Below are 11,799 nucleotides of genomic sequence, written 5' to 3' on the forward strand. Positions count from 1 at the left end.
GCATCATGCTCATGCATCTCAATTGTGGATTCTTGCACGTTGCACATATAAGAAAATCGCATGCATCGTGGTCCAAGTTGTCAACAACTAGAGAAGAGTTTGAATGGCTTTATATGCATTTTTTTGGCCAGCCATATTGTCACGCCTCTGACCCAAGATCCTAAGCCGGAAGTCTTATCAACCGTCGTATACTCATAGAGAACTCTCTCCCACAAGCATGCAAAGCATCTCAACATGATATCACAAATAATATTTTAATTAAAAATAATATTTTAATAAATCTTGAGTACAAAAGTTTGATTAGTAATTTTGCAACTCAAAAAGCTAGATGAATAATTTTTAAATAAATGTTTAAAGTATGTTGCACTTATTAAAATTTTTTTATTATTATTATTTAAAAAAAGCCCTCCGTTTGTGAGTTCGCCTTAGGCTTCCAAATGCATTGGGCCGCCTCTGAGAGGGTATTCATGAGTTTAGCAATGGGTGGTTGAGATTGGAGGTGAGAGGTCCAGATTGGTAATGGAGTTTTTTGAGGGAAAGATGGTTTGGTCCTGTTTGTGTCCAAGGAACAGGTTAATGTTAGATGGGCAATGCTCCTAGATGCTATTGCTCTGGTTAAATTGCCGCAAACTATGCATATATCCGCATTGATTTCTGCCATGTTTAACAACTAGAGGCTTAAAATTTAGGAGACATTTCATCCATTGGAGACCTTTTCAACCTAAGTGTGATTCACAAGAGATAGTAGCATGATGCTCGCTCCTTCTATTGCATATACATGTTGCCCTTGTATCATAGGAGATAGTATAAGAGAGTGAAGATTCAGATGATATTGAGGGTGATAAGGAGGTGGCTTTAATTACTAGAAAATTCAGAAGATTCATGAGAAGGAGAAAGATATAGAATGAGAGAAAGACCATTGGCTAAGAGAAAGCCAAGCAAAAAAAAAAAAAAAAGCTGCCTCTGATATGCTATAAGTATAAATTTTAAAAAAAATAGTAGTTTGTGGTTTCTATTGATGAATTTTTCTTTTCATTAACTAAAATTTTTTGAAGGTCCTCTGTGACTTATAAGTCCCTATTTCGTAACTGCATGGAGTTGCACTTTCCTATCTCAATATTCACATGACAATACAAACAAAGATCATTCAGTAATTTAAATGTCAACTATTTTCTTTTTAATAGTACCATGCATATTAGATGTTTCTCTTTATGAGAAGATTCTAGAGGCGCTCATTTTTGTAAAAGAGTTCATCCACTAGCCATTTGAGATGTACCTTTTTTAATAGTGAATTGCACATGCCACATCTCAATATTACAAGTTCACTGATAATGGCTACATTGTGGTCTCAAGAATTAGTAAAGAGGGGAATAATGGGTAAGAATAGTCAAAGAACTATATTTCATATATTTCTTCCTGAGAAGCACAAAAAGTTAGATTATTGAATATACTATATATTCTACACACTATAGACAATAAGGTTTGTACATCATAATATGGTTGGATCTTGTCTAATTATTCTCTTGAGAATGACCTACACTTTGACATAATTAATGGAACCAAACTTCACTTTCTCAGTTCATTATTCTCAAAGTAAGATGAAGCATATATCACATCTAGGACTCAGCTAACTAATAAAATTTTAAGTGATTTTAAATATTTTGGATGCTTCTAAATTTTTTTTAGTGGGATCGCCTCAATATTTAAGAACAACTAAAAGAATTGTAGTCAAAGGCAACTACTTAGTAAAACAAAAGGAAAAACTTTTGACAAGTTACCTAAAATTATAAGAAGATAAGAAAAAAATATTGACCATGATTTAGCTATTATTTAATAACAATATAGTTGTAATATCCTCATGAATTTAATCTTTTCTTGATGAATAAAAATTTCTCAAAAAGGGTGAGAAAGATCTCTAAGAATGGTTGTAATAGCCCGTTTTATTTTGGGCTAGTGGGCTGGCTTGAAGAGGCCAGGCCCATTGGCACTTGAGTGTGCCTGTGGCATGCAATGGGTGGAGGAGAAGTCTCCCGATCGAAGTCTTCTTCCTTCCCTGATGTTGCCGGAAGCCAAAAAACTGAGGGCGAGCAAACCTTATCAAAAACCCCGGGATTTCCATCTATTTAAGGCCTTCTCCTCCTCCTTTGAACTCCATCACTAGTTTCTCTAAGAATCGCTACCGATCTCAATGATTCTTCTCCGAATCTCCTCCGTGATTCATCGCCGGAAAGGGGTGTCGGAACCTTGCCGGACTAAGGTAAGTGTTCCTCATCTTCTTCTCTTCATATCCTGGTATTTTAGTTATGATTTGTTATGGATTTGAGCCAGCAAATCGCTAGAATTTCACCTAAAACAGGGGAGCCCTGTTCAGCCTATTTTTGCTCGCCGCCGGCCTTGTTCACCATTGTCGGCCTCCGAGGTTGGCCAAGCCTACCTGGCCACCTCCTACCACTGGCAGGGTTAGCTACCACATCCGCCCTTGGGTTCGATCGAGCAGGAGGGGGAACGGATCCCCTATTTTGGAGAAGAGAAAGAGAGAACCTCTCTTTCTTCCTTCTCTCTCCTCCCTTCTCTCTCTCTTTTCTTTCTTGTTGGACTTTCTCTCTCTTGATTCATGGCTAGACATGTTGATTGATTGAGGTTGACTAGTGACTCCTGATTGAACTCGGATTGAGATTCTCTCTCTTCTCCATCCTTTCTTTCTCTATAATGTTTTTCACTCTACTAGACTTTCTCTACTCTCTCTAGGGTAGTTGGATCTAGTAGAAATATTCATAGTGATTTTGGATTGATTTTGGTGAAAAGCCCTAATCCATAGTCGTCGGCAGCGTGTCGGCCCCCACCCTGGTCCTTGCCAACGTTATTAGATTTGATCACCTCCGATTTCTATTGAACCATCTGTACCCTAGTCTGAGTATGATTCGATGAATATCATTTTGATCAGACCGACCCAAATGTCGGACACTATTGCTTGGTCAGCCAAGTGAGGATATTGGAATTTAGGGCTTTTATTTTAATTATGATAAAATTTTGATGAAAAATATAATTTTGGAATATTAGGCCCTAAGAAAAATTTTCGGGATTGATTAGATCTATTAGTTGGATTGCATTTGTAAGGTAAGTAATAATCTGTCTTTTCTAGATTCTGCATTCATATAATATTATTTTATATCGAATAAATTATTAATGGATTTATATGTGATTTAAGAATTTTATGAGATGGTAATTTGAATGAAAAAATAGATATGTAATATCAGAGTAATACTTTTCGGACTATTATTATATTTACTGAATATGCATATTTTGATCAGATTATGATATATATATTATTTTACAAAAAGAACTTTGATGTGCTTTAGATTTGGAACTCTCAGACTAACTATGTTCTGAACCCTACCAATTGGAGGTTATGCATTGGCAATTCTGGTCCCACCATAGGGTATAAATGTGGTATTTTGGCCCACTCCACGAGATAAGTGTAGTATTTTGGCCCCCTCCACCGAATATAAGTGTAGTATTATGGGCCACTTCACAAGGTATAAGTGTGGTATTTTGCCCACTACGCAGGGTATAAGTGCAGTTCTATTTCTATCCTAGCCACATAGTATAAGTATGGCCGTAGTTAAAGATTATTGAGTCGAATATGATTTGTTTTGAATCAGATTTATGACTATGCATATGGATATTTGAGAGATAAGAATTTCAATGAATTTATATTTTGAAATAAAATTGATTATGTCTTTATACCAATTCATCGTAATTTGTATTTATATTACTATATGAATTGTCTAGTTAAGGTATTTATTACTTATTGGGCTATCTAGCTCATTATATGATTTCTTAATACTTTTACATATCTAAAGAATTAGCTCGATTCAGAGTTTTTCAATATAGAATAGCAACTAGAAGAATTGTAGCACAAGTTATCTTAGATTAGAATTTATCTAAATTGATGTATTATCTTATACTAATTTTAGACTTGTAACACATTGTAAGTTGAGTCTGTAAATGAATAAAGATTGCGTATTATTAGTTTAAATTATTTTGTTGCATATTGATGATATTATGTTGAGATGCCTTGTATGCTCGTGGGGAGAGTTTTCTATGAGTATGCAGCGGTTGCCGCGACCCCCAGTTCATAATCTCGAATCAGGGGCGTGACAATGATATGAATAATAGAGGTTTTAGACAGAAAATTAGTAAGTAAGAACTTGTTTGGTATTTCTTATATTTATTATTTTTATTTCAAAATAAAATTATAGAAGTCAAGAGAAATATATATATATATATATATATATATATTGCTATTATTTTTATATGTAAATTTTAATGCCACTTTCATTAATTTACCACTATCAATATCACCTCCATCGCCGTTGCAACTACCTTAACTACTACCATCATCCTCTATCACCTCACTATTATACTGCTACCACCATCACCACCACCTCCATTGCTATCGCGGCTCTTGGTGCACCAACATCGCTATATTCACCACTATCTTTGTTGTTGTCTCCAATACAATGTCAGCACCCCTCCACTACCACCATTTGTTTCACCTTCACTATACCACCACTACCATCGTTGCTACCTTCTTCACATCTCCGGCACCCCCCACTGCCACCGCTATTGTCGCCACTTCTACGATACCACCACTACTATTCTCATCTCACCTATGCCATATAGTTTGGTCCCACTAGTCATTATTTCTGCTGTCGCTGCTTTTGTTGCAACTATTGCCACCAATACTTTTGCCTCCGCTACATCTGCCACTGTTGCTACTACTATTTCCTTCGTTACCATTCTGATATTCATATTTTTAGAATAACTAACGCATCAAATATATTTATCTTCTTAAAGTTTTAAAAAAATAGAAATAAAAAATCATTTTTAAGTTTAAAAAAAGAAAATAACGCCAAAAGGCATAAAAAAGAAGCAAGTTAATGATGCGGAAATTATTATTTTTATTTTCATTTCAGGAAAAGTTTGACTAGGGTTCCCTATGTCATGGCCCCACCTCCTTGGTACACAATCAGATGTCCTGCCAAGACTAGCAGGCTGTCATATACCTCTCAACGAGCGCCACTTGCCGGACCCATATCTTAATTATGAGAACTATAACTCTTGTTTGGATATTGCCCCACCCACATTGGACACGTGTTGGGTTCCTGTTGGGGAAAATGCTATTTGTGCTGTGAGTCAGCTAGCATTGAGTTCACAATCCACTTGGCCGTAGGTACTGGCCGTCAACCAGATAAGGGTTGGTAGGTCCTTTGTCATTGATCCCTGTTCCTCAACAACCCAATTACTAAGAACAAAAATGAAAAGGATCACACATTAGACTCACATCACAATTCACAAGGCGTAGTGTGATCTGATTCCCTTGCTTGTTTGGTGGGTTTCTTATTCTCGTCGCTTTAATTATTTTGATGTGGATGTTTTATCTTCCCTTATTAAAATAAGCCCACCGTGGATGATTAAGCTCAAAATCTTATAAAATTCGTAGGTTGGGCCAGTATAACTAGCAAGATCATGAGAGTATATGTCAGGTTAGCCGTATATGCACTCCAAAGCTATTTCTAGGTATTTATAATTATAGATTTAGGCTCCTTTTGGCAGAGCTGCTGGTAGTAGAGCTTTCAGAAGTAGAACTTTTTAAATTAGAGTATTTATAAAAAGTTATTTGTTGTTGGTAACTATATTTCTAAAGTGTTGTAAAATTTTAACATGCGTTTGACAAATAAACTGATAGAGTACTTTTGGTATGATAAAATAACTATAAAAGATATTGCATAGTATTATACAATAAAGCATAATAAAATATAAAATATATTAATATATAAATATATGATATAGCATAATATTACTATAATGTAAAATAATATTATTCTAATATAGTTAATGTAATATTATATACTATAGCATAATAATATAACATAATTCGATATCATATAACATAACATAATATATTATAAAATAATATTGTATTTATAGTATAATACAATATTTTGCTATAAAATATTATAATTATTATCATTGTATATTGATATTTTATTAATATAATATTTTTAGGAACTAATTTTTGGAAAAAATATAGAGGCACACAATCATACATGCAAAAGTGAGATTTTATGATTCTTTTCTTTCAATATTTTACTTATTCAAAACGATGGATAAATAAATGGAGACAAGAAATAATACCTTAGTCACCTGGTAAGGGAGAAAGCTAAGGCCGATTAGGGTTTCTTATTTGTTGGAGCTTCTACATATTTCTTTCTTTGTGCATAATAATATAAAAGGACACTTTCTGTAATTATATGATTTTATTAAGGGTATTTTGGTCTAAAAAGAAAAATTCTAAAAACCAAAATAGCTTTTCAATGCATTCTAAAAGTACTTTTATGAAAAAGCTCCATTTTAGAGCCAGACGTTTTCAGTTTACTGACAAAGCTAAAAGGCTTTTTAATTTTTTTACCAAACACCCTTTTTTTTCATCCAAAAATATTTTTAGAGTTCCAAATGAGGTGTTAATCCCGTATGTAATTCTATGACCTTACCGGTTGTACTGGTATAACCCATAAATTTTATAAAATTTTGAGCTCAGTCATCCAAGCATGCTTTGGGTAACTTTAAAACACTCACAGAGGGTACATTTCTTCGGATCTCAAAATCTTATGGGGAAGACTGAGGGCATATATTTTAGTGTTTCATTAAAGACAAAGTTGAATATGGGGTATCAGATTTTGTCCTAACTGCAGTTGATGGACCCCTTTGGTTGGACTTGGGACAATAACCTTGCAAGCTGTTGTTTACGACCTTTTGCGCTGGCCTTTAAACTCGGGTTGGTGGGAGTTGGCTGCGAACTCGTTAAGGTTTTTGTACTGCAATCTATGGTTAAAGTCTTGCGAATCTTAGACGCTACGTCCATAGGAATATAGGATGGTCCCGAGAAGGAAAGATAACCACACCACCGGTAGTGGGTCGGAAGCCTCCCCTCCAATGATCGCGAAGGAGAACTTTTCTAGCGATCGCCCGGGGACCACCTCGGAGGACCTCGAGCCGATCGGGCACTCCATTAAAGGAAAAAAAAACGAACGTCCCTCCTATACTTATTGGTTGAGATAATTTGCATGAGAAGTCAGGATGGCCGAGTGGTCTAAGGCGCCAGACTCAAGTTCTGGTCCTCGAGAGAGGGCGTGGGTTCAAATCCCACTTCTGACAACTTAGGTTACCCCCCTGTACATTTAACCATATGTTCACTTCAATAAATCTTTTTTTTTATTTGTTATAAATTTGATGGGTAGTGCGATGGAGATTGGAGCCCAATCTTCTTGTTAACAAAAGGAGCTTATCATAATTATTATTTTAATAATAAATAATTTGAAATAGCATGTATTAGGATAGATAATGACTGTCATAATTATTATTATTCAATAAATTAGGGTCAGGGAGAAAAAAAGGAGAGAGAAAGAAAGGAATAGTATAAAGAAAAAGAATAGAATGATCCAGTTTTGAAGAGACATTTTATGTCTTCACTTCAGTAAATCCATTTTTTGTTTGTCATAAATTTGATGGGCAGTGCTACGGAGCCCAATCTTGTTGTTGACAGAAGAAGCTTATCATAAAAAGAAGAGAGAAAGAAAGGAATAGTATAAAAAAAAAGAAGAAGGATGGAATGACCTCAGCTTAAAAGAGAGGAATAAAAGTGTAATAGAGTCGTATTTTTATAAAATTTTAATAAAAACCAATTATATGAGTAGGGTGAATGATAGGAGGAGGGCACGGATGAAATTTTAGCATATGTTAGATCTCAAATTCAATATGTAATAAAATTTTATGGAGGAAATCCTTGATTAGCCACCTCTTCTATGAAAAATTATGTCATAGCTCTTCCTTCATGTATTATTGATCCACTATAATAAAAGAGGTTATTAGTGATAAAAAAAATTTGATGGCAAAAGAAATTTTGTTAATAAAAATATAATGTTGGTGATGAAAATTAACTTTCGTCATGCTACTAGAGTTAGTAATTTTTTTATGATGAAAATTATTTTTATCGAAAAAACATATTACCAAATATTTGTTGCCAATTTTTGTCAAATGGAGAAATTTCTTTTGTGACGATTTATACTATATTGTGACAAAATTTATCGTCGCTAAGAATTAATAAATCTTGTACTGAAATATCTTGGGTTACTAAATATTTTGACTTTTGGTAACTTAAATTTCTCATCTCCTATTCTTATTTCATTTATAAAAGTAAAAATAACCTATGATTGCTTTCATAAACAAAATAACAACATCACTAAGCATCTTGTGCCAATTCCTGCTATATGAAGGGATCTTTTTTGGTGATAATTCTTGCTATATCGTGATAAAGCTTATCGTCACTAAGAATTTGCAAATTTTGTGATGAAATATTTTTAGTCACTTAATATTTATACTTTTGGTGGCCTAAACTTTTCATCACCTATTCTTATTTTATTTTCAAAATTTAGAAATTAGCCATGAATACCGTTCGTGCCAAAAATAATAGCATCGCCAATAATTCCAAATTTTGTAGTGATAGTAAAGTTTTGTCACCAAACAATTGTTTGTAGTTTTTAGTGATAAAATTTATTTTCATAAAAAAATTTCATCATCACAAGTATGATGTGAATTTCATGCAGAGACGGTTTTTGTATAAGGATTTTTATTATACTGTAACAAAATATTGTTGTCATTTACAACTTGCATAATTCCTGATAAAAGCTATTATATCAAAATATATTGCTATAATTATCATTCAAAATATATAAAAATATTGCACTCCTTGACCAGATATTTGGTATATTATGTATCTCGGTGTTTCTCATTATTTCTATCTTCCTAACTATGTGTTCATGAGGCCAAAGCATGTCCTCAAACTCGACATAATTGTAATAATTTCGGACTCTTCATGGGGCAAAATTGTATCCATTTTTTACAGGGTGCTACTCCTGGCATTTCTTCTTATTTCACATTTGTCTCTCCCTCTCTGGGCAATGTAGAACAATTACGCCAAGAATTTGCTGCACCAGGAGTTTATCCAACAACAGATGAAGTGGATTTATACTGAACTTTGGTTGTCCCCAAGTAAATTTCATGTCTTTATGTGAGGTTTTAAACAATAAGACGGGCTGGATTCATATGTTTTGCTACCCATAGTTACCTTGCCTTGGGGTGTTCACACTTTTCTCTTCACACGCACCCACAATTTCAAAAGAAAAAGGAAAACCACTTTGGTGGAATGGTTCACAAAAGGACACTGTGGCCCTGGATTCACCAAGTCTAAGGTTGGGAATTGAGAGTATCAAGGAGAATATGCTCTTAGCAAGCTCAAGCTTCAAAGGAGTAAAAAACTCTTAGGCTATAAGCTAGTTGTGCTCCAAGTTCTAGTATGTTACTGGTTAACAACTCAAAGAAAGAGCTCAAGAGATTTGGTTATTAAATTCCATTCTTTCATTTAGCAAGAAGTGCATTCCTGACCTCCAGTTTTCTTGCATGGCAGCTTAGAGTCAAGTTTCAAATGCTGGAACAGATAGGCTGGAGGAGTGCTCATTGTTTGCTAAAATTTTTGCTGTCTAAAGTTCTGCGTGGGTACCACGAGAAATGGGCCCTTAGTCGGGAAGGTAGGCCGGATATGTGTAGCCCATGGGCCTGTGCCATCAACTTGTGCTGGGCCTCCTGTCAGGCCCATTGACAAAGTTTGTATGTACTTATGATGAACTCATCCCAAGCCCTCTGTTGAGGCTCCTACGCATACATTAAATGGGCCTTGTAAGAAGTCACAGTAAAGAAATGCTTATCTTGTTTTTTTTTTGGTCAATCCGATTTATTAAACCAATCTAAAATGAACACATCCATGGGAATTAGAAAATAAAATATACAAAAAATCAGAAGGAATATCTATTACAACAGTCTACAATATAGTCCCTCTATGATTGGCCATATATGGTACCATCCAGTCTGTAGCACTATTAGTTTCTGTATAAACATGTGTCACCTCATACGAATATAGAGTTGCTCCTATGCTCCTGAATTAGAGGTTGAGACCTAGCATTTATAGATGATGAGTTGGATAGCCACCTAACCACTGTCTAAGAATCCCTCTTACGAATAATATGAGAAACCTTTAACCGCTTCATAATATATGTTAAATCTTTCCAAGCAGCATGTAATTCTACCATCGTGACTGTAGTATCAAATAATCTGACATTGTTTGCCGCTACAAGTACACCACTAGCACTTCTAATAACGAGGCAAGCCCTACCAAAATCACCTTTCTTATGAACAATGCTTATCTTGGTTTAGCTCTTTAACTTTGGCTACCCACCAATGCACAAGGTGACAAGTGTAGTGCAAACAAGTCATCCATGCAAAGATGTTGAATCGTGGTTGACTCGCATCCGATGGATCTCTAACCAAGTCCTAAATGTCTGCATGATGAGCTTGCTTGTTTGAGGCTGATGAAGCGTTTTACTGCTTTGTTGCCCTAAGGATTTTGGAGGACCAAGTCTTCTCACACAGAAGATAAGAAGTGAACTTGCCAATTGAGGTGGCATAGAAATTGTTTCTCAAAAGATCAATACTCTGTTTGAGCATCCGCATGCAATAATGTTAATAATTTTTAAAAGATAAGTCACAAAAACTCCTTTACCCCGTTTGAGAAGCATTGGCCTATGATGCAAAGCAATGGTTTCTCACAGAGAGTTATCAAAATCTACATGTGAAAGTAAATGCAATAAAATTTAGATGTCATAACTAAAAATATCTTTTCGAAATCGAACATTAAAGCCCGACTGCTTTTCATATCAGATTAACCTTAACTATCTTGACAACTTTTCTTCGACTGGGGCCTAGCATGAACCGTTGGTATTTCTTTTCTATAGTTTGAGAAGATAAGGGGTTCAAAGTTCAAACCATTTCAAGATGCTTGAGAGCTTTCAAGCAATTGTAAATGAATTGCTGATGAAGATGTGGATGATTTGATTCACACAATGCTAGTCTATCATTTATTGCGATATGTAGTGTGTTGGCCAAAATAATATCTATATCTGCAAACATATGATAAGATATAACTTGATGACTTTGTTTAATTAAAAAAAAAAACCTTTTTGGTAGAAGCAAATTGCTTGAAATGCTCTATGTAGCATTCTTCCTTTAGCCTCATAAAAGTAAGGGCCACCAACAGGTGAGGAAGGCCCAAGTAGCCCAATGATCAGACCAAAAGGCTCGCTTGAGGGGAGATTAGGGTTTTAAGTGCTCCTCAACCCTAGAAATTCCAAACAGTTGCAGGGCAGTTAATCTAGCCTTATATATTAGTGTAAAATGAATGGGGCCTGATTTGAGCATGGTTCCGGCTCAGCACCGGTAGAGCTCGAGTTCAAGCTTTCAACCCTGAGCTGAACTTGAACTTGGGAGCCCGAACCGGCCTGGCCCATCGATATCACTTTCTTATGTATTTATGTATAGCAAATTTTAAAAATGATATTATACTCATAGTGATATATTCTAGGAGAGAGAGAGGCCAAGAGAGAGAGAGAGAGAGAGAGGAAGGGATGCAAGCCGTTCCATGGCCATGACAGCTGCTATTAACAATACCCAAAGCAGGAATCAAAACTTTTACCATGCTATGAGATAAATGTAAATCCTTTATAGAGACTGTAAGAACCGAGAGAGAGAGAGAGAGAGAGAGAGAGGGACAAAAAATGGGAGACCAATGGTCAAAGTGATGTACAATGATAGGGATCTGAACAGCTGAGGGCTGCCTCCCTTTCT

The 11,799-nt window shown here is 35.2% G+C and overlaps 1 non-coding gene across 1 annotated transcript; it reads left to right on the plus strand.

Moving 5' to 3' along the window:
- Nucleotides 1–7,137: 7,137 nt before the first annotated feature.
- On the plus strand, nt 7,138–7,221 carry TRNAL-CAA. The gene has a single exon. It is a non-coding gene; the product is annotated as a tRNA-Leu (tRNA).
- Nucleotides 7,222–11,799: the final 4,578 nt, after the last annotated feature.

The sequence above is a fragment of the Phoenix dactylifera genome, chromosome 12, assembly GCF_009389715.1.
Source record: "Phoenix dactylifera cultivar Barhee BC4 chromosome 12, palm_55x_up_171113_PBpolish2nd_filt_p, whole genome shotgun sequence".
Classification (NCBI taxonomy): domain Eukaryota; kingdom Viridiplantae; phylum Streptophyta; class Magnoliopsida; order Arecales; family Arecaceae; genus Phoenix; species Phoenix dactylifera.